Source organism: Pavona decussata, unplaced genomic scaffold, assembly GCF_977016875.1.
Source record: "Pavona decussata unplaced genomic scaffold, jaPavDecu1.1 SCAFFOLD_21, whole genome shotgun sequence".
Classification (NCBI taxonomy): Eukaryota; Metazoa; Cnidaria; class Anthozoa; order Scleractinia; family Agariciidae; genus Pavona; species Pavona decussata.
Genome location: NW_028145444.1, coordinates 1,435,001 through 1,462,432, shown reverse-complemented (window position 1 = coordinate 1,462,432; position 27,432 = coordinate 1,435,001). Strand labels below are relative to the sequence as shown.

General features: G+C 41.1%; 2 long non-coding RNA genes and 1 pseudogene across 3 annotated transcripts; 1 reads left to right on the top strand and 2 right to left on the bottom strand.

The window, feature by feature from the left end:
• Positions 1-1,216: 1,216 nt before the first annotated feature.
• LOC146486133 (uncharacterized) lies at positions 1,217-21,806 on the bottom strand. Its single transcript, XR_014859543.1, has 4 exons — positions 21,798-21,806; positions 19,850-19,932; positions 2,037-2,076; positions 1,217-1,560 (listed from the first exon to the last, which is right to left on the bottom strand). It is a non-coding gene; the product is annotated as an uncharacterized LOC146486133 (long non-coding RNA).
• LOC146486135 (uncharacterized) lies at positions 6,089-11,243 on the top strand (annotated as a pseudogene). The gene is made up of 2 exons (XR_014859950.1): positions 6,089-10,940; positions 10,987-11,243. The product of XR_014859950.1 is annotated as an uncharacterized LOC146486135 (transcript).
• On the bottom strand, positions 13,946-14,881 carry LOC146486134 (uncharacterized). The gene is made up of 3 exons (XR_014859960.1): positions 14,685-14,881; positions 14,278-14,323; positions 13,946-14,003 (listed from the first exon to the last, which is right to left on the bottom strand). It is a non-coding gene; the product is annotated as an uncharacterized LOC146486134 (long non-coding RNA).
• Positions 21,807-27,432: the final 5,626 nt, after the last annotated feature.

Sequence of the window (27,432 nt, the reverse complement as noted above, 5' to 3'; positions counted from 1 at the left end):
AGTAGCTTATTTCAACAGCTTTCACGGTTGGAGATTGGTTGATTTCGATCCATTTTGGTTCTTATTTTCGATTCACAAGGTAGGAGAGCCTTCGTTGCCGTTGTATATAAAAACAAACTGTTAGCGAAAGAAACTGACAGGTAGTAAACAAATTATTGAAGGTTGTGAAAAGGCACTTGCAGCATCAAAGACAGACTGATTGATCAAAGCACATTTATATGTTTTAATCACCATTTTTTGGCACATTGCTTTTTAACTTCCAAAAATTCTGGGGGGAGGGGGGGCTCAAGCCCCCCCCCCCCCTGCCCCTCCCCCTGCTACGGGCCTGTCGATTGAAAAGGAGCCTAATAGTTTCTACTGTAGCGGCGTCCGCTCTTAACAAGGTTATACTTTGGGGAGATTAAAAAACATAAAGGTAACGACAAAGTCATGATCAGTGCTAGCAAGTTGCCGAGGCAAAGCCTAATAGATCTTAAAATACAAAAGTTTTTCCGCCGTATTAAAATTTTTTTGGTAGTTTCTTTGCTGTTCAGTTATTTTTTCGGTTTCCATCTAGTTTCGAAACATGCATCAGTTCTGACATCTTAATGCGGGCTTCGCCCAAGTTTTCGTGTCTATTTTACTCCATGTGCACCAAGTATTCGAATTCTTGATCTTAAATGGAGAGTTCTGTCAATCAAAAAGCAACAAAAAAGCTGCTACCTATAAAAATTTAGTAACATCCTACATCCGCCAGACTTGTTTAGAAGGTCACAACCAAGTGCGTTGTTCAGCATATTAAACAGCCCCACACGAAAGAAATGATTACTGGTGTTAGGTGAATAGACGCGGTTGAAATTGGGATTTCATCCACAGTCTTCAAAAGATAGAAAAAGCTTGTACCGCAAAATATATATTTTCACAGGAGCCTATTTAGGTGGTTTGACTTTTGGATAAAGCCTGTGCATGAAATCCCAATTTGTGTCTACTCACTTTAAACCTGCTAGTGGTGCGGTTTGATATGCTCGGTACAGCGACTGACTAAGTTTTCACCTATTGATTCTGCGGATGAAGGTTCTTAACTCTTAAATAACACTAGTATTGCAGGTGCGGAGAGTCACAGCATTCGACAGCTATGAAAAGTTTTAAAAATTATTATAAAAGGGCGATGTACAACGAGGGCGAGGTAAATGCTTCCGTAATTAAGGAAACTTGAAATCTCGCCGATGTACAGGGTGCGCACTGAGTAAATGCCCAACGAAATAAAATAGTAAGTGGTGTCAACATGAGGGATATCTGTTATTTAAAAATGGGGGAAAAAATCTTAATTGTTGGGTGAATTAGCTTAGCGTAAAGAAGAATGGTTGAACGATGCATCAAGTGACATGGCGTTGCGTGAAATTGTTTAATATGATGTCGAACTGCGCACAGCATAACATCCGGTGAGCATAACATCATACACCGGATACGGTACAAAGCACATCAATCAGTTTTAATAACAATTTAAGAAACGCTCATTAAGTACAAAACTACTATAAAGATCATGATCATCGCCCCAGGATCTGTTGTACTGCCACGGTCCTGTGGAGGATAAAATTAAAACTATGTTAATAAAGTTGGAGTGTTTCATTGACCCTGGAGGAAACCAATTGACGAGTTTTTTCTTTTCTTTTTTTTTATTTACTTTATTTTTTTTTTTAGTGCAAATATAAGAATCCTTGACGACGGGAGTTAAATCTATGTCAGTTGTGGTTGCCTTGCGCTTTGTAAATAATTAACTGGTCTGCCGCCCGCCATTTACAATTTTTATCAAATGAAATGTTCAATTTGTACTGTTTCTTTCAGTAAAATATATAGTGTCCCTTTCAACACTTCAATAAAGTTGCGTGTGCATTTGAAAGGGAGCTCTAACTGCTGAACACGTAAAGTGATCACAATAATAATCTAGTTTTTTTCGACTCAGTCTAGCCTGCCCTGGGCATGGCGTTTACAAGTCTGTGTAATTTAACTTGTGAGTGATGCGTTTGTTTAATGTTTAATGTTATCTAGCTACCTACCTGATATGCGAAATCGCCTTGAATGGGACAGGCTATACCTCTGAAAGAGATTCAAAACAATTTCGTGTATTGTATGTAATATAGGTGACTGCTTCTATGGATTTCTGAATCCGTTCTACTACATAAATCGTAAAACCCCAAAAGAAAGCTTAGACTCTTTTTTTTTGTAAAGCCTTATGCTTGTAGTTTCCAGGTATGGTTTGCTGTCACATTATATAGTTTAGCTAAGACTAAGTTTAGTATAGCTGGGACATGTCAGAAACGTAAAGATGTTTGTTAGCTTTTGTTTAAAAAGTGGACCATGAAAGAGAGGATCAGAAAAATGCTGTTGCAAGGGTTTATATATGCTTCTTCATATCCTACCCTATGATGAACGTATTAAAAGAGACTTCTATATTGAAACAGCCGCGATGGTACTCCATATATCTTACCTTATGGGGCTGTGTTCACCTCCCGTATCAGTACACTGATACACTCTGTGTCCCCTTATGGTCCATCCTGGAGGCGGAAAAACCTAAACAAACAACGAAACGAAGGCTTAAGAAATTCAGTGGGATTCAAATTGAATCAAATTTGAGTCTACAGGATTAGCAAAACAAAACAAAAAAAAAAAAAAAAAAAGAAAGAAAACAAGAGACTGAAAAAGGTCATTTACGTGAGCAACTTTTGACGCGACTTTCTTCACGTGTAGAATTCCTAAAGACGTGTATTCCTGTCAACAATAGACTAGCTGCTTACCTGAACACATGCTAAATCGCCTGGTGGGGGACAGGCTGATATACCTCTAAAAAAGAGATACAAAACAATATACGTGTGTGAAATGTAGGTGACTGTTTTCACATATTTAAATTCGCTTTAAAAAATAAATCGTAAAACCTCAAAAGATAGCTTAACCAGATTTTAAAAACAACCTTATGCTTGCAGTTTCTATTTGAGGTTTGCTGTGACAATCCGATTCTCTTTTCAGCGATCCATGGGCGATAAATATCGACGGTTTCATGTAAAACGAAACAAATGCGAGGGCTTTTAGGGGGAGTCCCATATCCCATAATCCTCCATGATTCTCTTTTCAGCGATCCATGGGCGATCAATATCGACGGTTTCATGTAAAACGAAACAAATTCCTGGGCTTTTAGGGGGAGTCCCATATCCCATAATCCTCCATGATTCTCTTTTCAGCGATCCATGGGCGATCAATATCGACGGTTACATGTAAAACGAAACAAATGCGTGGGGTTTTAGGGGGAGTCCCATATCCCATATGGTATAAAGTAATTAAGTAGAATAGAAAAAATAAGAAAGATATAGCAGAAGGAAAACAAAAAGAACAAAGACAAACGAAAATAATTGGAGTAAATGTCGGAAACCGGATATTAGCGACAATGAAATGTAGTGAATGTGTATTGTAAACTTGATTGACATGTGAATGATTTTGACCGGTATCAAATAATAAGATAGAAGGATTTGTTCGACTGAGTATAGAAGGATTTTTACGACTGACTATTGAAGGAGATTGTAACTGCGAGTGTTTATTAAAGAACGTTATACAGTCCTCTCGAGTGGAGTGGAATATTTTCTACACAGTGGTCCTGAACGAGCCGGATATGGCCAGATTTTGGACGAGAGAACGCTAGAAGGTCGAAGAAACGCAACGCAATGGAGAGTACTGATGGGACGGTGCCGCCGACAGCTAGTACAGCTGCTGGTACAGAGAATAGTAACAAAGCAATCGAGGTTAGTCTTGCAAAGAAAATAAAAATTAGAGGATCCTTGAGAGGAGCGGCTACGAAACTCCGTAACCGTATCGGCGAACGATTAGCAGATGGAACTGTCTCTGTGGACGCGTTTTATTTGAAAGATAACATTCAAACAATTCAACAAAAGATTGAATCACTAAAGAAACTGGACGAAGAAATTATTGATCTGATGGCGAGTTGTGACGATGACGAAGTAGAAGGGCGTATGGAAACGGAGATTGAAGGGAGTGATTCTGTCACAGGGGGCCCACACAATGTGTCTGTGTAGCCGATTGTTATTATACAGTAAATGCACTGGATTTACCGTTTGCTCCACCTATAGCGATATATCGCTAACTATGTATACAAATCAATGATAAATAAACGTTGAATTACCTTATTTGTGGTATATAGTCGTCCTTTTACCTCAAAAGCGGTTTTTGAGCGATTTTGAAGGAGTTTGAGTTCGCCGTTGACTGTTCCATATATAAGAAGGACAAGGGAGGAATCCTTGTTTTGAAAGGGTTCCAGCGCCGGAGCGATTTTTCCCCAAAAAACGCATCGCTCCGCGTTCAAACTTCACAGCATAAAGGTCAAAAGATTTTCGATTCTTCTCGTACCTTCCAATCGAAAATCCATCCAAACGGTCCGGAGCTAGTCCTCGAAGAAAATCAAAATCCCACAGTATTCGAGCGACTGGAATTCGTAGCAAAATTTATATGTGCCAGCCACAAACCGTCCCGCTGATTGCCCCTTTCTGATTGGACGACGTTAGACAATCACCTATTCAAAATACCTAACGAGGGTGGGGAACCACAGGCATTTTAGTGACCCTTCAACTGTTTACCCACCAGACTCGGGTCGTGTGTCTTGACGGTCACCGGAAGCCACTTACATTTCCGATCATTGTTCGCGTCCGCCAATGAATGAGCAGGGGAACAGATTGCTTCGTATTCAAATATTCCATTCCCAGCTGATCGGTTTATAGTCTTTGAATGCGAAGAAAATGTTGTCCACGCTGAAAGCGAACGACGAGAGAAACATTATCAGAGATCAGCAGTACGAAGGCCGTAATAAGCGTGAGCCGTCGACGCGGTGGTTCCATCTCTTAAATAAACAGTTCCAGCGATGCCACTTGAACAAACAATGGCAACTTTTCTTCCTTTGCTGCGTAGATCCTTTTTCAGAGCGTGTACTAAAGTGGATTTTCCTGTACCAGCTTGACCAGTGACAAGAATATTGTGCCCGGCTTCGGCGACCTTGATGATCTCGGATTGTTCCGCGGATAAGGTGTTAGAATCTCTGAATGGAAAAGAAGAAGGTGTATGTTTCAACATAAAACTTACGCTGCTGTTTCTTTGTTGATAAAATTCATTAAAAAGTTAGAAAATATTTCGTTACCTCTCCATTGTTATAAATTCCACGGGTAGAACGCAATAAAACCAGCTAACATCTATGTGGGTTACATATCGACAACGAAGACCAACGTGAACACTGTCAACATCCAAATGTGCGGGAAAACTCGCAGCAATCTGTTCCCCTGCTCATTCATTGGCGGACGCGAACAATGATCGGAAATGTAAGTGGCTTCCGGTGACCGTCAAGACACACGACCCGAGTCTGGTGGGTAAACAGTTGAAGGGTCACTAAAATGCCTGTGGTTCCCCACCCTCGTTAGGTATTTTGAATAGGTGATTGTCTAACGTCGTCCAATCAGAAAGGGGCAATCAGCGGGACGGTTTGTGGCTGGCACATATAAATTTTGCTACGAATTCCAGTCGCTCGAATACTGTGGGATTTTGATTTTCTTCGAGGACTAGCTCCGGACCGTTTGGATGGATTTTCGATTGGAAGGTACGAGAAGAATCGAAAATCTTTTGACCTTTATGCTGTGAAGTTTGAACGCGGAGCGATGCGTTTTTTGGGGAAAAATTGCTCCGGCGCTGGAACCCTTTCAAAACAAGGATTCCTCCCTTGTCCTTCTTATATATGGAACAGTCAACGGCGAACTCAAACTCCTTCAAAATCGCTCAAAAACCGCTTTTGAGGTAAAAGGACGACTATATACCACAAATAAGGTAATTCAACGTTTATTTATCATTGATTTGTATACATAGTTAGCGATATATCGCTATAGGTGAAGCAAACGGTAAATCCAGTGCATTTACTATATAATAACAATCGGCTACACAGACACATTGTGTGGGCCCCCTGTGATTCTGTGCGAACTGATTTGAACAGAATCGTGGACAGAATGGAAGACGCATTGAAACAATTGTCGCCACCGCCCCCAATTCAACAACAGATGCCAACTCAAGGTCAGAATGTTTTCCCTGGGTTTTACGCGTCGACATCACAATTTCCCGCTAGTTCGCCGCCGCCTAAGAAAACAGCCAAATTGCCTAAACTGGAAGTAAAGAAGTTTAGCGGAAGAATACAAGAATGGCAGGAGTTTTGGGATTCCTTCGAAAGTGCCATCGACAAAAATGAAAGCCTCGCAGCGGTAGATAAGTTCGCATACCTGCGGAGTTTAGTTGTGGAACCGGCGAGATCGACAATCGCTGGGTTCTCCCTCACTTCAGCGAACTACACCGCGGCCGTGGAGGTTTTAAAGAAACGATATGGGAAAGAAACTGCCATTCAGAGAGCGCACGTGAATGATCTGCTCAATTTGCCACACGTTTTTAACGACAAGGACCCCCCGCGGTTGAGAAAGTTATATGATAGTTGTGAGACACATTTCCGAGGACTAAAGGCTCTCAGCGTAAATGAAAATACCTACTCAGCAGTGGTTGTACCGGCCGTACTGCACAAATTACCCGAGGCCTTTCGACTGACTATCACGCGGGGCACGGATTTCCTAAGCTGGTCCATGGAGGAAATGCTGACCGCATTTTTGAACGAACTGGAACTAAGAGAAGACCATGACCACGTGGTGACCGCGAGTGCTGGATCTCAGGACCAGAAACAGAGTGCATTCAGGAGCAGGGACAGCAGAATGAGAGGAACCTCGACGAACACTACCTTGCATACAAGACAGGAGACGGATAATTGTGCCTTTTGCCTGGGTAAACACGCCCATGAACACTGTCCTAAAGTAGTTGATGTAAACAAACGTAAGGACATTCTATACAAATTCGCTAGATGTTTTAAGTGTTTGAGGAAAGGACATCGTGTGAGAGACTGTAAATCTATGGAGTTGTGTAATAATTGTGGCCGAAATCACCACATTTCTGTATGCGAAGTTGCGCCGGTTGCGCGTCCAATTAACGCTAGTCCTAGTAGCTTGCACGTGGGTGCGGGTGGGCGTGTAGCCTTACAAACAGCATGCGCTGCTGTTAGCGGGGAGGGAGAACCGCGGAAGGTTAGGGTTTTGTTCGATGCAGGTAGTCATCGCTCCTTCGTGACCGCCAGAGCGGCTCAGCACGCGCAGCTCAGAGTGATTCGCCAAGATTGGCTCGGGATTAGTACGTTTGGACAATCCTCCCGAGATATGCAGCTAAGAGATGTTGTACACATGGAGGTAAGTGCATTAGGGGGTCAGAAAGTTATTGAGATAGAAGCCTATGTAGTGCCTGAAATTTCAACAATTCAAAACAGCGACGTAGAGATTGCAAAATATGAATACCCCCACCTTAAAGGCCTGTGGTTTTCAGACGTGAGTAAGGGAACGGAAGAAATGTTTATCGATGTATTGATTGGCGCGGATTACTTGTGGAGCTTCCAGAAAGGGTGCACAATCAGGGGCAAACCAGACGAGCCTGTTGCCGTGGAAACGGAATTAGGGTGGGTACTATCAGGTCCCATGAAGTGCTCGGGGAATGAGCCCGTTCGGTGCAAGTTAATCTGATCGGAAGTGTTCGCGAAGAACGCCTAAATTTAGAGAGTGACGTCCATAAGCTGTGGGATATGGAAACACTAGGCATCGTTGAGTCTGAAGACGAAGTACATGAGGCGTTTGTAAACAGTGTGTCATTTACAGGGAACAGGTATTCCGTTAGATTGCCATGGAAGGAGGGGCACCCAGAACTCCCAAGCAACTACGCTACGAGCTTGCGCCGCCTCAAGACCCAGGTCGCTAGACTGGAAAAGGAACCGGAAGTGTTGATGGAGTATGCGTCAATAATTCAAGATCAACTAGAGGCTGGGATAATAGAAAGGGTGGTAGAGCTTGAGAAGGCGCCTAAAGTTCACTACTTGCCACACCAAGCCGTGATACGTAAGGAGTCAACAACCACGAAGGTGCGGGTTGTATACGACGCGTCGTCGAGGGAAGGTAAGGTAGGTACGTCCTTGAATGATTGCTTGCATGTTGGGCCCTCGCTGAATCCTTTGCTGTTCAATATATTGTTGCGATTCAGGGAGAATAGAGTGGTACTTGTCGGGGACATAGAAAAGGCGTTTTTGAATGTTGAAGTCGATGTGCAGGATCGAGATTGTTTGCGTTTTCTGTGGATGGAAAAACCTCCCGATTTGTCTCGTATTGTTATATACCGGTTTTGTCGTGTTGTATTTGGAGTTAACGCATCGCCATTTCTGCTTAACGCCACAATTAGACATCACCTTAAGAAGTATGAAGAATGTGACCCAGAATTTGTCCAAAAATTGAGAGATTCGTTTTATGTAGATGATTTTGTGGGGGGTGGAGCGAAGTCGGCAGAAGTTGTAGAGCTGTACCGCAAGACCAATGACCGAATGGTAGACGGAGGCTTCAATCTTAGGAAGTGGCTAACCAACGATTCCCAGGTCAGAGCCAGGATAGAAACCGATGCGAAAGTGGACAGTGGACCAGTAAGTGAAGAAGACATCACCTATGCCAAATCATCGGTGGGGATGCGGCTAGGCTGTAGGGGTCAGAAGGTGTTAGGATTGGCGTGGGACTATGAAGCAGACGTAATCAGTTTTGACTTGACGGAAATTGCTGAACGCGCAAAAGGCCTTCCTGCCACGAAACGAAACACCTTAAGGCTGCTAGCAGGGATCTTTGACCCACTTGGAATTATGGGCCCGGTTACAGTAAAAGTTAAGATCATGTTTCAAGATGTATGTCGTCAAAAGAGCGGTTGGGACGATCCACTTCAAGGTGAAGTCAAGCGAGGTGTTGAAAGTTGGATCAAGAGTCTCCTAGATTGTCAAACGATCACGATCCACCGATGTGTTTGGGATCATTTGCGCGAAGAAGTACTGCATTGTTCTCTCCATGGCTTCGCGGACGCAAGCAAGAAAGCTTACTGTGCGGTTATTTACCTGGTGTACACAACCAGTACTGGAAGATACACAAGAATGTTGACTTCGAAGACGAGAGTCGCTCCATTGAAGGAGTTGTCGATACCGAGGCTAGAGCTCATGTCGGCGATGATGCTGGCGAGGCTTATGAGTAATGTGGAGACGGCGCTTTCTCATCAGGCTGGAGTGAAGCGGTCGAGATTGTGGCTGGACAGCATGACTGCGCTGCATTGGATTATGAACCGTGGGGAATGGAAACAGTTTGTCCGACATCGCGTCAATGAGATTCTAAAGCTGAGTGAAAAAGGGGATTGGAGTCATTGTCCGGGTGAAGAAAACCCAGCTGACATTGGATCGAGGGGAGTGTCCGCGCTGGAGCTAAAGCAAAGTGAGTTGTGGTGGCATGGTCCAATGTGGTTAAAGGAGAAAGAAGACAGTTGGCCGACAGTGAAAGCGATTGAACCCACGACTGAGAGCAGTGAGGAAGAACGTAAAGCCGCAGTTTTGGCAGTACAAGTTGACACGCCTCTCGGTTTAGACAGAGTTGTACAGATTGACAGGTACAGTTGTATAAGAAAGCTTTTGAGAGTGACAGCGTGGATTAAACGCTTTTGTTTCAACGTTCAGAAGAAGTCGAAAGAAGAAAGGAAGCGAGAAGCCCTCACATTACAAGAGTTAACAGAGGTGGAAAATGACTGGATTAAAGTGGCACAGAAAGAGTTGAAACGAGACGACAACTACAAGCAACTGGTCGGTACATTTGGACTGTCGGAGGATTGCAATGGTGTACTTCGATGCAAAGGGCGTTTGGAGTACTCAGATTTGCCTCAAGACGCGAAAGAGCCGATAATTTTGCCTAAAGACCATCGCTTAACGTACCTGCAGATTCAACAGCGGAGTGAGAGGCACGCTGGCGGAATTGCGCTCGAGATTCTGGGTACCAAAAGGTAGGCAATTGGTGAAGAAGGTGCTCAGTCAGTGCGTTGTATGCAAGAAGTTGGAAGGAACGTCGTTTGCGCAGCCACCGGTTTCTAGCTTACCGGAATTTAGGGTGAGACCATCCCCTCCGTTTTCTAAAGTTGGCGTGGATTTCGCAGGGCCATTGTACGTGAAGGCTAGAGGTAAACAGATGAGAAAGGTGTACATCGCCCTGTTTTCGTGTTGTGTGACAAGAACTTTGTATTTGGACCTAGTGGAGGATCTTTCAGCAACAACCTTTCTGCGTTGTTTGAGGAAATTTACCGCCAGAATGGGAACACCCACTTTGATTGTGTCAGACAACGCCAAGACGTTCAAAAGGACAGAGAAAGAACTGCAAACTCTCTACCGTCACCCCGAGATAATAGCGGAACTGGAGAACAGACGAATTGAGTGGCGTTTCAACCTGGAGAGGGCCCCATGGTGGGGTGGATTTTTTGAGCGAATGGTTGGGAGCGTTAAAAGGTGTCTTCAGAAGGTAATCGGTAATGCCAGGTTAACTTTCGATGAGTTGCTGACGGTACTTGTGGAAGTGGAAGGCACTCTGAATTCTAGACCGCTAACGTACGAGTATAACAACCCCGAAGGGGAAGTTTTAACTCCCGCACACTTGATCTACGGAAGAAGACTTCAATCATTACCGGAAGTCACTGAAGAGGAAGACGAGAGTGAGAGCACTTGTGCAAGGCGATACAAGTATCTGAACCAGAAGTTGCAACATTTTTGGAAGAGATGACAGAGAGAGTATTTGACGGATCTACGAGAGTGTCACAAGATGCAAGGTTCTTCCAACCGAAAGTCACCTAAGGTAGGAGATTTAGTTACGGTTTATAATGAAGGCACAAAGAGAGGTAGTTGGAAGCTAGCAGTTGTAGAAAGGCTCATTGCGGGAAAGGACGAAGAGGTAAGAGGAGCGAGTGTGAGAGTGATCACAAAGGGGAAACAGGTCCGCATGAGCAGGCCTGTACAAAGGCTATTCCCCTTAGAAGTCCGCGCAGCATCACTGGAAGACACACCGAGAGTGAATGAGGGAGGTGCTGCAGTAACAAGGCGGGACAGACCTCGCCGAGCTGCCGCGCTAGATGCTGCCTGGAAGACGAAGGACATGCTACTGAATTCTGAGCATGACTAAACGAAGCGGTTCATCCTTGACTCAAAAGTGAGTCAAGGGTGGGGGGAGTGTCGGAAACCGGATATTAGCGACAATGAAATGTAGTGAATGTGTATTGTAAACTTGATTGACATGTGAATGATTTTGACCGGTATCAAATAATACGATTGAAGTGGCAAGGGCCACGAAGAGACTCACAGGTTTCAATCAGCAATTTATTCACTCAAATCAAGGGATTTGGTAAAATACCTATCAGAGAAAGTACAGGAAACAACTAAGAACGACTATAAAAAGAATAAACGCGAAAATGACAACTGAAACCAAAAAACAGGACGACTGAAAAAACACTTACCAATTGCTGGATTTAGGTGGGTGAGTGATAAAATGAAAGTGTTGAAAATATTACATACCACTGAATTTACATATAGTGCGAAAAATTGTTCAGGAAGGAATGAAGGGTGCAGGACACAATTAACACGTATAAAGATGCGGAAAACAAAAACTACATGGAAAAGTGTAAATTAACAAAAACCGCAACAAGATAGAAGGATTTGTTCGACTGAGTATTCTCGGTTTTCACTGTCACGCCATTGAAAAAAAAAATCGAAACCATTCCATGAATGAAGTCAAAAAATTGACATGGTATAGAGGATAAATAAATAAGGCATCTGTCCAAGTGTCAGGTCTGTGCAGCATTCCGTACTCGAGTTATTTGACAAAATGTTTCACATAAATTTATAGAGCTTAGTATGGAGACGCCATGTTTGTGTCCCTCTGAGGGGCACAAACATGGCGGCCGGAAATACGAAAAAACATCTGGAGTTCACTTTTGCCAGAAAAGAGGTTTGTTTGCCCTTGTGAATTTTCGAATGTTTAGATTAATATTTCTCCTCCAACTTAAATTGTTTAGAATGCTGAAAATCACCCGAAGAGTCATTTTTAAGATGCGGAAAAGCTCTGTCACGGCCGTCCTCCTTATGTCACGCACGATGGAAACTCGGAAATTGAAACTGTTCTATTTTCAAAAGGAAGCACGACATCGAGCTAAGAAATTGTGAACAGACATATTTTTAGGTAATCTTTCCTTGAATGAAGGTAAAAATTTTGTAGGCCTCCCAGTTTTGAATTCTAGAATTTGGTGACGTCACGTGAAAACCGAGAATAGAAGGATTTGTACGACTGACTATTGAAGGAGATTGTAACTGCGAGTGTTTATTAAAGAACGTTATACAGTCCTCTTGAGTGGAGTGGAATATTTTCTACAGTAAAGTATCATTAATAAGGAATGTATCATCAATATTGAGCAAGGAGTGCTTTCCTAAACATTCTTTTAGTAAGTTTGTCCTTAACTGTCTAAGGAATGTTGCGTGATTTAGCTCAATGTATTTTTTTAATTAATTATAGCCATACAGGTCTAAACACAACTTACAATATCATACTTGCATTAGAACTACATTAAAGATACTCTCTACGTACATTGCGTTACAATATTAACAATTAATATTTATGCTACTTACACTACCTTGTTTTACTTATGTGATACTACAAACAGACACATATCATTTGCAAAAAAAAAGACAATTCCAAAAGACAAAAGGCTAAAATTGTGAGTGGAAAAAAAAAAAATGTAAAAGCTAGTTCAAAATGATGTCGAACTGGGCACAGCAAAACAACCGGTGAGCATCTGAACATCATACACCGGATACGGTACAAAGCACGTCTATGTAAAGTATTCGAAAGAGGATAAATCAGTTTTTATAACAGTTTAAGAAACGCTCATTAAGTACAAAAATACTATAAAAATCATGATCATTGCTCCAGGATCTGTTGTAGTACCATGGTCCTGTGGAGGATAAAATAAAAACTACGTTAATAAAGTTGGAGTGTTTCATTGACCCTGGAGGAAACCAATTTGGGTATTTTTTTGTTTGTTTGTTTTGTTTTATTTTTTGGTTGTTGTTGTTGTTCTTTTTGTTCTCCTGGGAAAGCGCTCGACATAATTATTCTTTTGAGCACTGTGAAGGAAATTTCAAGTTTGAGTAAAGTCACTTTGTTAAATATTTGTTGCAGTATTGACAAAATGGCAGCAAAATCCCCAGTGAAGGTTGGACCGGCGATGGTGAAAACGAAACGAGAGCCGGAGGAAGCCATAGGGAGGCGGTGTGGCCAGCTTAGGGAGTGATTAGTACACCGGACTTGTTATCCGGAGATCCCATGCGGCAAATCAGAATCGCTGTTACTGACTAAAGTTCAAGTTCCGACCCGGCCTTCTGACTACTTCGATGTGCTTTACGGTAGCCCAGTTGTCAAATATAAGGCCATGCTATGTAAATAATTAACTGGTCTGCCTCCCGCCATTTGGGATTTTTATCAAATGATATCTTCAATTTGTACTATTTCTTTCAATGATTTATATAGTGTCCCCTTCAACACTTCAATAGAGTTGCGTGCGTGTAAGAAAGAAAGTTTTAACTGAACACGTAATGTGATTACAGTGATAATCTCATTAATTAGTTTTTGTAGCCTTCTAGCCTGCTCTGGGCATGGTGTTTCCAAGTCGGTGTAATTTAACTTGTGAGTGATGAGTTTGTTTAATGTTTAATGTTATCCAGCTACCTACCTGAACATATGCGAAATCGCCTTGTATGGGACAGGCGACACCTCTGAAAGAGATTCAAAACAATTTCGTGTATTGTATGTGAGATAGGTGACTGTTTCTATGGATTTCTGAATCCGCTCTACAGCATAAATCTCAAAACCCCAATAGGCTTCATATCCGCCCTACCCTGTGATGAACGTAAAAGAGACTATTGAAATAGACGTGATACTACTCCACATATCTCACCCTATGGAGCTGTGGTCAGTACACTGATACACTCTGTGTCCCCTTATGGTCCATCCTGGTGGCGGAAAAACCTAAACATACAAAGAAACGAAGGCTTTGCAATCGTGTTTAAGAAAGTCAGTGGGATTCAAACAAATTTGAGTCTACAGGATTATCAAAAGAAAAAAAAAAGAAGGAAAGAAACAAAGAAAGAAACAAAGAAAGAAAGAAAGAAAGAAAGAAAGAAAGAAAACAAGAGACAGGAGAGAAAAGGGTCGTTTATGAAAGCAACTTTTGACGCGACTTTGTTGGCGTGTAGAATTCCCAAAGACGTGTATTCCTGTCAACAATAGACCAGCTGCTTACCTGAGCACATGCTAAATCGCCTGTAGTGGGACAGGCTGATATACCTCTAAAAAAAGAGATACAAAACAGTTACGTGTGTGAAATGTAGGTGACTGTTTTCACATATTTGAATTCGCTTTAAAAAAAAATGTAAACCTCAACAGGTAGCTTAATCAGATTTTAAAAAAAAACCCTTATGCTTGCAGTTTCTATATGAGGTTTGCTGTCACAATGTAAAGGGGTTTAGGTAAGACTAGAGGGACATGTTACAAACGCAAACAGATGTTTGTTTGAGAAGTGGAACATAAAAGGAGGGTCAGAAAAATGCTGTTGACAGAGTTTTTATATGCTTCTTCATATCCTACCCTATGATGAACGCGTTAAAACAAACTGTTGAAACAGCCGTGATGCTACTCCATATATCTCACCCTATGGAGCTATGTTCACCCCCCTGGTCAGTATACTGATACACTTTGTGCCCCCTTGTGGTCCATCCTGGTGGCGGAAAAACCTAAACAAACAAAGAAACGAAGGCTTTGTAATCGTGTTTAAGAAATTCAGTGGGATTCAAACAAATTTGAGTCTATAGGATTAGCAAAACAAAAACAAAAACAAAAAAAGAAAGAAAGAAAACAAGAGACTGAAAAAGGTCATTTACGTAAGCAACTTTTGACGCGACTTTGTTGACGTGTAGAATTCCCAAAGAAGTGTACAGTCGAACCTCTCTAATACGGGCACCGAAGGGACAGAGCAAAGTGTCCATATTAGAGAGGTGTCCGTTTTATAGAGGTCATGAATATTACGTCATTTTAAAGGCTCCATTGATGGTATTAAGTGTTCTTTAAGTCAAAACTGGCCCAAACAAGTCTTTGAGGTGCATTGTCGAGAAGAAAAGAGGGAGAAAGGAAAGCAACAACTGGAGAGTCTTCAAAGAATAAGAAATCCTGATGACAAATGACAATGACATGTCGATATATAATTTTTACTGATTATAGTATGAACAATGAGACAATTGATTACACTTTGAAATGTAACGACAAATAGGAAATTGTGTTGATTAAGAACTGTCAATACTGGAGTGTCCGTGATAAAGAGGTTAAGTTTGTATGAATTTTCTCCCTGGGGCCGAGATTTCGTGTCCGTTGTCCGTATTAAAGAGGTCATTTTTACAAAGAATGTATGGGCATTTTCCCGGGACCAAGTGAACTGTCCGTAATAGAGAGGTGTCCATATTAGAGAGATGTCCGTAAGGAGAGGTTCGACTGTATTCCTGTCAACAATAGACCAGCTTCTCACCTGAGCACATGCTAAATCGCCTGGTGTGGGACAGGCTGATATACCTCTAAAAAAAGGAGATTCAAAACAATTTCGTGTGTGAAATGTAAATGACTGTTTCCACAGATTTAAATCCCGCTTTAAAACATAAATCGTAAAACCTCGGCAAAAGATAGCTTAACCAGATGTCAAAAACAACCTTATGCTTGCAGTTTCTATTTGAGGTTTGCTGTCACAATGTAAGGGGTTTAGGCTGGTGCACCATATACCAAGTCACCAGTGACGTCACTCCTTAACGAGAGACTGATGATTGGTGGTCTAACGGATCGGCGGCTCGTTAGTTCAATGGATCGTTGCTTCGGTGGATCGTTGGTTCGATAGATCGTTGGTCCGATAGATCGTTGGTTCGATAGATCGTTGGTCCGGTAGATCGTTGGTTCGGTGGATCGTTGGTTCGATAGATCGTTGGTTCGGTGGATCTTTGGTTCGGTGGTTCGTTGGTTCGATAGATCGTTGGTTCGGTGGATCGTTGGTTCGTTGGTTCGATAGATCGTTGGTTCGGTGGATCTTTGGTTCGGTGGTTCGTTGGTTCGATAGATCGTTGGTTCGGTGGATCGTTGGTTCGTTGGTTCGATAGATCGTTGGTTCGGTGGATCGTTTGATCGTTGGACCGTTGGATGGCTCGATGTCACACAAAAGAGCACATACTTGACGTATTGAATACTTCCGCTGATCAAATGTACGGTGGATCTGTCCTCTTCCCGTCGATTCCCGCCAAATTCAAGCGCTTTTGTCGCAGGTAGGTTGTGTTTGCTCGTTTAAGACATATTTCTTGTCGATCTTTTGTTTGTTGTGCCTTTTAGTTAACTTTTTTCACCATTATAACTTTACGAGGCAACTAAGCAGTATCAGTGTATTTTTGTGCCCTTTTTAACGTATCGTACATCGAAACGTGACTTATCGTAGCGGAATGCGAATATCGTCCATCTGCCTCTGGTTGTAAAAGCCAAAGGAGTGAAAATTATACAACCATAATAGTAATCAAAATGAGCAAATAATGATTTCTACTTAGTTGAATTTATTTGACTGCGCCTAAAAAATATTGTATTAGTACGAATCCGAGCACATCCACAGGGCACTAAGTTCAGTCTGCCAGGGAGGGGGGTCGGGGATGGTACTCTGAATATTTTTGGGTAGGGGTCTCAAATACCCAGAGTTTAAAAGTGTTGACGGGCCTGCACGACTCCTGCAGTTCGCTAAAAGATTGGTCTTAAAGCCTTTATAGCGTATCTCTGCTTCATGAGATGTTAATCTTGATCATGAAGGAAAAAACTCAAATATACTGAATGGAGATTTTCTATATGATCATTCTGAGCCGTTAGGAGAAGTTCTTCATATGCCATTGCATATGCTAGCTCTGTGGCATTTGTTTAGGTTCACCGGCTCGGATTAACTGCAAGATATCAGACAGCGCTAAATAAATGCTATTTATGAAGACATAGGATCCGGGGATTTCTTAACTGACTCGTGATTTCATGCTTATCTGCAGTGAGATTGCAGGCTGTTCGTTTATCACGTATATGAGAGTCTAATGGATCCGTGTCTTTAGGAGACAGCGCTAAATATATGTCATCTATAAAGACATAGGATCCGTGGAATGCGTTACTCGTGATTTCATGTTCATGCTATTAACCTGCGGTGAGATTGCAGGGTGTTCGTTTATCACGTATATGAGAGTCTATCGGATCCACGTCTTTACAAAGTTGATCACTGCTGTCTCTCGCTTTCGAGAGCTTTGGCCTCTTGCAGTTGTTTTCAGCTCTGTTGCTCAGTTCGTGACTGAAAGACAAGTATGATGTTCTTAGAGCTGACATGTATCTCCATTGTTTTGTGCGTTAGCTCGCATCCGGCAGATATTCAAAGCTAAGACAGTCAGTAACTGTCATGGGAATCTCTAGGATGCTTCAGCGATTTCTTCTGACAAGTGTTTAGTGTTGTTTCTCAGGCAAGACTGCAGTTTCGATTCTCTATGAATCTCATCAGTTGCCACTGAAAGTTCTGTCAGCGTCAGAGCAAATGATGCTGTTTTGAGTTTATATATCCCCTTTTGACCGTTAGGCGGATCGAAATTTCGCGCCAGCTTTTCTATTGGTTCTTGAGTTTGAACCAATGGTGTAATATTCTCGTTGCGGTTTGTTCCAACTCCTGGTGGAATACCTGATAAGCAGCCCAATCTAACATGCTTCATAACTTTGTTTATTTCAGCTACAGCTTTATCTGGTAGCACCCTTAAGTCATTTACGAGCTCAGTTGACCATTTTCTCAAGAAGTCCTGCAAGTTTTTTTCCATCTTGTCTGGTGGGGGTGTTGATCTTTTCCTAGAATGTCCAAAATCATTGTCATCCCGAAAACATAATCTCAAATTTTTAATCATAGCTTGTCTGACTCCTCTCAAGTCAGCTGTAACACCTTTTCTTGGTATTTGATCCAAAATACGTTTGAGGGCGTGGAATAAATCTAGTTTGATGGGGACATTAGATCCAAATATGGCATTGATCTTTTTCTTAACAGAACAGCAATTGTCAATTATAATACCTTCCAACTCTTTTTGGGCAATTTGATGCCGTTCCTTCAACCCAGTTAGAAGGGACTCCACTGTGTCAATAGATGTACCTCTCGCAAGCTGCCATGCAAGTACCTTATTCTCCTCATTCATGACAATAAACACGGAATTATACAGCTTGACCCACCGCTTGTTTTGCCAATAGCCAATGTTAGCAGATATTTTGAACGTGTGGTCTGCTGATAGCCACTTACCATACTGACTAGCCATATGCTAAGTGTACATATTCTCACAGTCACTAAAAGCTCGCAAGAATGCCCTTGTGATTAACATTCTTCCAATGAAATCCTTCTTTGGATTGAAAAGGGAAAAATTAGCTGCTGCATTTTGGCGTTGTGAATAGTACAAGAAAGCTCTGCTGCAGTGGTAAGAATTGTGCAAATTCAAAAGCATGTTCTCAATGTCCTGTATACAAAGCCCAGCCTGAGTACTGCTTGAAATAAAATCAAAAAGTTCCTTTGTCATCCCAGACTTGTGAAACAGAATAAACGGAATTCTAATACCTGCCTCACGGATTGCCTTCAACAGCTCAGGGTCATGTGCAACAACCTGGTGATGTTTACCACTGCAGAGATACACACATGAGACAAGAAGGACTTGCTGCTGAATCGAGAATATGGTGCGAGGCGATGTATGGGAGCTTGTTCCATCATTCCATCTCCACACGCGAAGAGACGACTGACAATATGGACAGGCTAGATCGCATTCTGTTTGGACCAGGGGATTCCATAGAATAACCGGTGGAATCATATAAGCCTCCGTGTCGTCACTGGGCGCGTGTTGCCCGCCAGATGGATAAAACACATTGCTGAAGCATCGTTTCGCAGCCGATGACTTTGAGGAAGCAATACAATTTTGTATGAACTCTCGCCACGTTTGCGGAATATTAATTGGAACTACCACCGGCAAAGAAATACTTAGAAAAAGCACGCAAAAAATGACAAAACTAAGGTTGGTGGACGCCATTTTTTGAGACCGCAAGTTAGCAAAACAGCGGATTAAAACCATACGTCAAGTATGTGCTCTTTTGTGTGACATCGAGCCATCGAACCATCGAACCAACGATCCAACAATTCACCGAACCAACGATCCACCGAACCAACGATCTATCGAACCAACGAACCACCGAACCAAAGATCCACCGAACCAACGATCTATCGAACCAACGATCCACCGAACCAACGATCTATCGAACCAACGAACCACCGAACCAAAGATCCACCGAACCAACGATCCACCGAACCAACGATCTATCGAACCAACGAACCACCGAACCAAAGATCCACCGAACCAACGATCTATCGAACCAACGATCCACCGAACCAACGATCTACCGGACCAACGATCTATCGAACCAACGATCTATCGGACCAACGATCTATCGAACCAACGATCCACCGAAGCAACGATCCATTGAACTAACGAGCCGCCGATCCGTTAGACCACCAATCATCAGTCTCTCGTTAAGGAGTGACGTCACTGGTGACTTGGTATATGGTGCACCAGCCGGGGTTTAGGTAAATGGACATGTTAGAAATGCAATCAGATATTTTTTATGAGAAGTGGAACATGAAAGAGAGGGTTAGAAAATGCTGTTGAAAGAGTTTGTTTACATACTTCTTCATATCCTACCCTATGATTTACGTATTAAAAGAGACTATTGAAACAGCCGTGATGCTACTCCATATATCTCACCCTATGGGGCTGTGTTCACCCCCCGGGTCAGTACACTGATACACTTTGTGTCCTCTTACGGTCCATCCTGGTGGCGGAAAAACCTAAACAAACCAAGAAACGAAGGCTTTCCAATCGTGTTTAAGAAATTCAGTGGGATTCAAATAACTACAATTCTACGTGATTCGTCAAAAATGGTAGGGAAAAAGGGGCCGTTTGAACAAGCAATTTGTCATGCGCTTTTAACACGGATTGCTGAGGTGAACACAGTAGTTCCATGGCAGTTTGCTCGTACTTTCGAACAACTGTGCTGCGGTAGAACAGAACAAATGCAACGTAAACATAGCCATGTTCTCAAATTTTTTTTAGTGTCGTAACATGTGTTATTCTCTTGTTGCATCAACGTCCATTACATCATCGTAAAATGGCATAAAAAATCAGCGGTTGTTATCCCGGCAAAGGGTGTGTGTGTTTGTGTGTGTAGATGGGTGAGGGGGGGGGGGGGGGGGTACTTCTTAGAAAAAGGCTAATAGGAATATATCAATGGATGGGGTTTTATTTTCACGGCCAGTTGTCTGAGTGACAAAGCTTCTGTTAAATGGCCTCCTCTATTAAGCCGGCCACCTTCCTGGCGTACCGACGAGCAATTCTTGTTGTTTCATACTGGGTTTCAAAGCTCGGGGCTCTTATCAAGGGTGAGCTTATCGAGTATGCTAGGAATATTTATATAGTCTTTTCATGCAGGTTTTTACTTCCACCGTTCCGTGAACTACGGAACAGTGCTCGTAACTCAAGTAGGTTAGTTATTGTTCTTTAAAATGTATGTTGCAGAATTTTTTAATTTGCATGATCAAATGTTAATGTTGTTCTCATGTGAAAATCGAAAAAAAGAATTATCATTTTTTCCCGGCTTTTGAGGCGTATAAAAATGTCACATTTCACTTCCGGTTGGGTAAAACACCGCACAAGACGGGAGACTGGGTATAGTAGGGCTGTGACGTCAATACAGGAACGCTTAGCCTCGCGGTTTCTCTATTCCTCAGTTGTTTTAATCTGAATATTCAACGATCCCATTCATATTTTCATCCACATCGTTTTTCTTCCCCTGCACACGAAAACAAAAAACTAAGCAATAGAGAAATTGCGAGACTAGCATTCCTCAACCTCGTTCCCAGGGCTTTTCCCTTCTCGTGGGGGGCCCCACGAGAAGGGAAAAGCCCTGGGAACGAGGTTGTAGCATTCCTGTATTAACGTCACAGCGCCACTGGCCCCAGTCTCCCTCTTTTTTGCGACGAGAACAACATGAACATTTGATCTAGCGAATAATAACATTATGTCATATACACTTTAAGACTATATTTACCTGCAGTCATGCATGCATGAAGGATGATATTAATTGAGTGCTACCAGATTTGAAATGTACTGTTTGTTACATATCCTTAATCTAGCTAATCTATGTAAGTAAATATTTTGGGGGCCACGTTCATGTAATAATATGTTAAATATGCCACACATATGTTATATGCTGCGCCTTAGTCACGCCCTGCACAAATATTTTGCCTGTTTATTGTACGTAAAAGTTGTCTGTGAAAAGTTTTCCGTGATTTACATCGTATAAAATATGCAGGCTTTTAACTTTTACTTATTCAACTCCCTGATGAAGTCCTCGCTAGTCTAACGAAACGCGTAGGAGAAATAAAAGTGTTTCAACTGAGTTCGCAAAGTGCTGTTCACTAGTTAGCTTTTAAAAATCCAGAATCTCATAATGTATGCCACAGATGATCACTCTCGAGACGCTGCTGCCACTTCAGTGCCACTTGGATGCGCCGTGAAAATTTCACAAACGTTTCTTCCACCACAAAGGAGAAATTGCTGCAAGTGCTTCCATTTTTTCGGAAGATAAATTTTTAGAGCCCTAAGTGAACGTAAAAACGAAAAAGAAAACTCGAGTTGATACGATAAAATTTACATCATTCATTGCTAAGGCGCCTAACAGTCAACCAAACATTTGGCAACGTGTAGCCCAAAATCATTCTCGAGGTTTTTCCCTTGTAAACTTCTTGACGTTTCCTTAAAATGTTTTATGTGACTTCATGTTTCGAATGCAAAAAGATTTTAACAGCCCATTTTTTTCAAATTTTGGATATTGAATTTCTTCTACTTATGAGAATTCTCGTACCTTTTACGTTTTTAAACTATTTTGATTCTCATTTAGTGGTTTTGATGAATTTTGAACTAATTTGGATGATAATCTGAAGTTTTGGAGATATCGAGAAATCCAACATAGCGACTATGAAGAACAAATGACTTGATTGTCACGTGATACGACTTCATTGGTCCCCTTTGCGGACCTCAAAGGACACAGTTTGGGACATACCAATTATCCTCCCTCCGTAGCCTTAATGGCCGTGAAGTTAACGGGGAGGAAAGGGTGGGCACTTTGAGCCTCCCCTAGGCTGAATAGGATCATAGAGAAGAACTACCAGTATTCTTTAAACTGTTTTTCCTTACGTCACAAACATGTTAGGATTCTGGCTCTTATTAGAAGCTCAAATAGGATGACAAATAATCTGAATAATTTTCCAACAACTTCACACTTTTTTTAGAAGGTCTTGTATAGGATTTTGCTCAAAAATAAGAGTTTCTCAAGCATGATTGAAGTTCACGAACAGCTGATCTCCGAGTTAAAGATTTCGAGGGACGAGTGTGCATCGTTCGAAAGAGCTAATTTTTAGGTAGTTTTACATGCTTTTGACGCTTGTTTGGTTACTACTGATACAAAATAAAATAAGTTTAAAACGGTGCCAAACACTTGTTCTTTATTTAAAAGCAGCGCACGAATCTCCAGAATAAAAATGCGGTTCCAAATTTGGAAAATTAATTCCTGATTTCCAAGAAGGAAAAGGGTTTATTACGCTGAAGCCAAGACTGATATCAGGCACATTGAAATGCAATGAGAAAACAGCTCAGAGCAGACGGTCTAGGACGAAAATCAAAGTCACGCAAGCCATTGACTTAATGGCCAAATGGACCAAAATTTCGCTTGTTTACGTTTAGGGGCGGAGCATTAGAAATCACGGGAGAGGGGGTAAAAATTTTTCAGTGGATGAATTTTTTTTTTAGTCCAATTTGTCTACATGAATTTTTTTTTCGACGTGGAAACTCTGCACGATTTTTTTTTCGACAGAACTTTTTTTAATATTATAGGCATACAAAGCTCCGCACAGTTTAATTACAGTACCGCTCAAGGTGACAGTCTCTTTGGAGTCTCGATTTTCGCGAAATTCGAGTATCGCGATTATCGAGAAAGAAATGAGCTACTAAATATATCGCACCTCATGACTGGAGGGACGTTTTTTCACTTGTGAAGGAAACTCTGCTGCCTTGTTTTGGTCGATACAATTCTTTAATTACAGTTGAACTCAAAAGCGAAAAGCGTGAGAAGTTCGAAGGCAATATAGTACGCATATTCAGTGTTGTTTTCTCGGTCGAAGATAAAAACGCCTTTCCCAATCGACAAATGGATCGTGCTTCAAAGAGTTCACAAAGCATACGATAATTTTCACAGCAACAACCCTGCCATCCCCACCCGATACCTGAGAGAAATACTAACACTCATTCTCAACGAAAATTATTTCCAATTCAATGAAAGGAACTACCTCCAAATCCACGGTACTGCAATGGGCACAAAAATGGCCGTTGCTTTTGCAAACATTTTTATGGCCGACATTGAGACACAAATTGTTAGCCAAAGCGTCGCTGTAAAACCTACAGTTTGGAAACGTTACAATTTGACGATATCTTTCCGCTGTGGGACACTAGAAATTTACACGATATAGAATGGTTCATCGAACAAGCAAACTCATATAATCCAACAATCAAATTTACAGCTGAAATCTCAAATGCTGAGACTTCATTTCTGGATAAAGTTGTACACAAAGGCAATCGATTCCATCACCATTCCATACTGGATATTAAAACACATTTCAAGCCGACTGAAACCTTTTGTCCATACACGCATTTTTCCTCTAGCCACCCACCAGGAGTCAAAAAAGGATCGTTGAGGGCGAAGCCCTAAGACTCCTACGAACAAAGTCCTCAAAAACAACATTTGAGAAAAATATTAAAAAGTTTAAATCATGATCACGACTCCTTGTTAGAGGCTACCCAAATAATCTGATTAAAAAAAATTATCAGATGTCAAATTTATAGAAAGGTAATCGGCATTGAAGCAAAAAGACAACACCCCAGACAAATATTGCCTTTTGTAACAAAATCAACCATCGTGCCCAACCTCAAACCTGTTTTAATGGGAAAATGGAACTTAATACAAAGCCAGCCTTTCCTACGAGAATTCTTCAAGGAGTCACCACTAATTTCCTTTAAAAGCTTGTCAGAGCAAAAATATAGAGAGATTACACTTCAAAAATGTTTCCATTGATAGAAGTCGTGCAGGCCTGTCACCCCTTGCTATTTCCTACTCAAAAGAAAGATTGTTGAAGGTTTGCTATAGTAAAATTGTTTTACATTTCTTCTACATTTGAAATCCATAAATAAGCAGGAGATCAGGTTGCATTGTCACTTCTAAAAACATTTAATACATGTAAAATGTGTTAAAATGATAGAAGAGCAGGTTATATTCTTGAAATGTGCAATAAAGCTACTTGACGTTGTGTTTTGATATTGTACTTTGATTCAGTTTACTTGCAGGAATTTTTTTCGGATGGTGAACTGCTTGCAGGAATTTTTTTTTTTTTTTGGCAATTTTCCTTTGCAGGAGTTTTTTTTTGGGGGGAATTGTCACCCCCCCCCCCCCTCCCATGATTTCTAATGGTCCGCCCCTTAGTTTTGCCGGTTTCGTCATTTAAACTCCACTAATCGGTTAAAGGAACCGAAGCCTGAAATTAGCAAGAAAGTTTCTTCGACAAACCTTTATGAGCAAGAAAGAAATGAAAATCCGAAGGTAATCCGAGAGCTCTACGAAAACGACCCAGAAATGGATGAGGGGGTTAGTTTTTAAAGAAACTGTGCTGCTGCGTCGGTGGGGAGTAGAAACGAATGTTTGGTTTTATCAAAAGAATTGGTAACTTATTTGGCCGCCGTAAAGAGATTCGAGTGCTGACGTTTCGAGCGTTAGCCCTTTGTCACTCGTTCTGACGAAGGCCTAACGCTTGAAACGTCAGCAGTCGAATCTCTTTACGGCGGCCAAATTACCTTATCAACTCAAACATTTGATCCATTTAACAAATCGACGGCAGTTTTCTATGGTCTATACTCTTATAGACCATAAAATGACGCCATAAAATGTCCAAAACTTGGCAGTGAAACCACTCGCCTGCGGCTCGTGGTTCCACTTGAGTTTTGAACATTTTCTGACGTCATTTTATGGTCTATAAGAGTATAGACCATAGAAAACTGCCGTCGATTTGTTTTTTACGATAACATGGAAAAAAGTAAGAGCGGAATTGGCAATTTTTTTCGTTGAGAAAGCGCGCGCGTTACATCTGACGTCATTTTTATTGTCTGTACTCTTATAGACAATAGCTACGAACCAATCAGCGCGCGGGAATTTGGACAGTTATTGTAAAAAAAATGGTAGAGCGATTTGACTTAATCTATTTTGCAAGTAATTCAGTCAATGAAATTCAAAACCAGCTATCTACCAATATAATTAATGTCATAAGCTGACTTCATGCCAATTTCCGAATACTTAATCTAGATAAAACTAAGATTATGTTAGTCGGTTGGCACGCATCAGAAAATTGCAATAAACGAAAATCTAGTGATCGATGTCGATAATGCGCCCTTAGAAAGGGTCAATATTTTCAAATATCTTGGGGTCCATTTAATAGACCACACCTTATCCTGGAAGGACCATATAGAGTAGATTGGCAATACGATCTTGTCTAGATTAGGCATGCTAAGTCGAGCGCGTAAGGTAGTTCTGAAATCTACTTGTCTATGCTTTACAATACTATAGTTTTGCCACTGTTTGACTATTGCTCGTCTGCCTGGGACAGCCGTGGTGTTGGGAGTAAGGCTTATTTGGACAAGTTGAACAGACGTGCCGCCTATATTACTGAAGGTCGTTCTGTTGGTGCTGATGAATTAAAGTCAACGCTTAGCTGGCCCAGCGCTACAAGCGCGCAGGGAATATCTAGAGTGCATCTTAGTCTATAAATGCCTTTGTGGTATGGGGCCATTGTACCTGCTTTCAGAGTTTAAGCACGCCTACCAAATTCATAGCTATAACACTAGAGGCTGTGACCTGCTGCGTCTTCTACTTGCTTAAAACTACTAAGTACCAGGGGAGTTTTATAATAAATGGTACTCGCGCATATAATGCTCTACCTCGAGACATCAAGCAAACAGAGGAGCTTAGTGAATTTAAGATTAGCCTTAAACGTCATCTTAAGACTAATACCTAACCCTAACCACACTAAACCCAGTATATGTAATCATTATGTATGTCTAGTCCCTTCAAGTTTCCTGTAAATTATTATTATTATTATTATTATTATTATTATTGTTATTGCTATTATTATTATGACAGTTGTAAAAACTTATGTATGCCATAAGATTACTATTATTATTATTATTATTATTATTATTTTATTTTATTTTTAAAACGTTGAGGACATAATTTTATTTCTTAGTTTTTTCTTATTTTTCTTGGTAGCTTTCCATTTGTTGTTGGTTTTTGTTATTTTTTTTTAAAGATTTTTAACTTTGTATATGTTATTGCTCGATCAACGTCTTCGAAAAGTTTTTGTATGGATATTCTTAGCACGAACTGCAGAATTATGAAGCGTTTTTCTTTTTTTTTTTTCCGTTAACGATATTTTTATCACCTTTCTGTATTTGTGGTTTGTTTTTCTACTAATAAAGTATTTTTATAAAAAAAAAATAATCATTTTATTTTATTATTATTATTTTTTTGTATCAGGGCTCCATTTAAACTAGCCTTGCTAAACTGGACACCCTGTATAAATATTGATTTAAATAAAATAAATAAATAAATATAAAAAAATAAATAAATAAATAAAAAGGAGTGCTGAACGAGGGTCACGTCACTATTGCCGATCAGAACTGTGCTTTCTTGCAAGGAATTGTATTTATATGAAGTCGCATTGGGTTTCTTTCCAGTTTTTCTTCGCCATAAATGAATGAAAAACCTGGTTTTAACTTTGGAACGGTACGTAGAATCACAACGATGATTTTATGAGGTAACTCTGTAAGCAACAACCGGAATAGCTCCGTTGTAAATCTGACTAGGAATTCACGGTCCGATGGGAACCAGTGACATCAACAACAGTGTCCGTTAGGCTGGCGAGCTTATCAATCAACTGGTTTCTTGGAAATTCAAATAAATTAGATAAGCCTTCCTGCAGGTATGGAGTTTTAATACTGTCGCGCTGACAAATCACACCGTCCTCAAACTAGGAAAGATCTCTCTAGTTATCACTCAATGAGATGCAAAGGCAGGCAGTATCTTAATATGCAAACAATAGAACATAACTTCAATAGAACGTCCGGTTATCAATGGTTATCAATTGATCGCTTATTGCCATCTTCGTAGTCTTTTACTTTCCAATGTTGGCGGC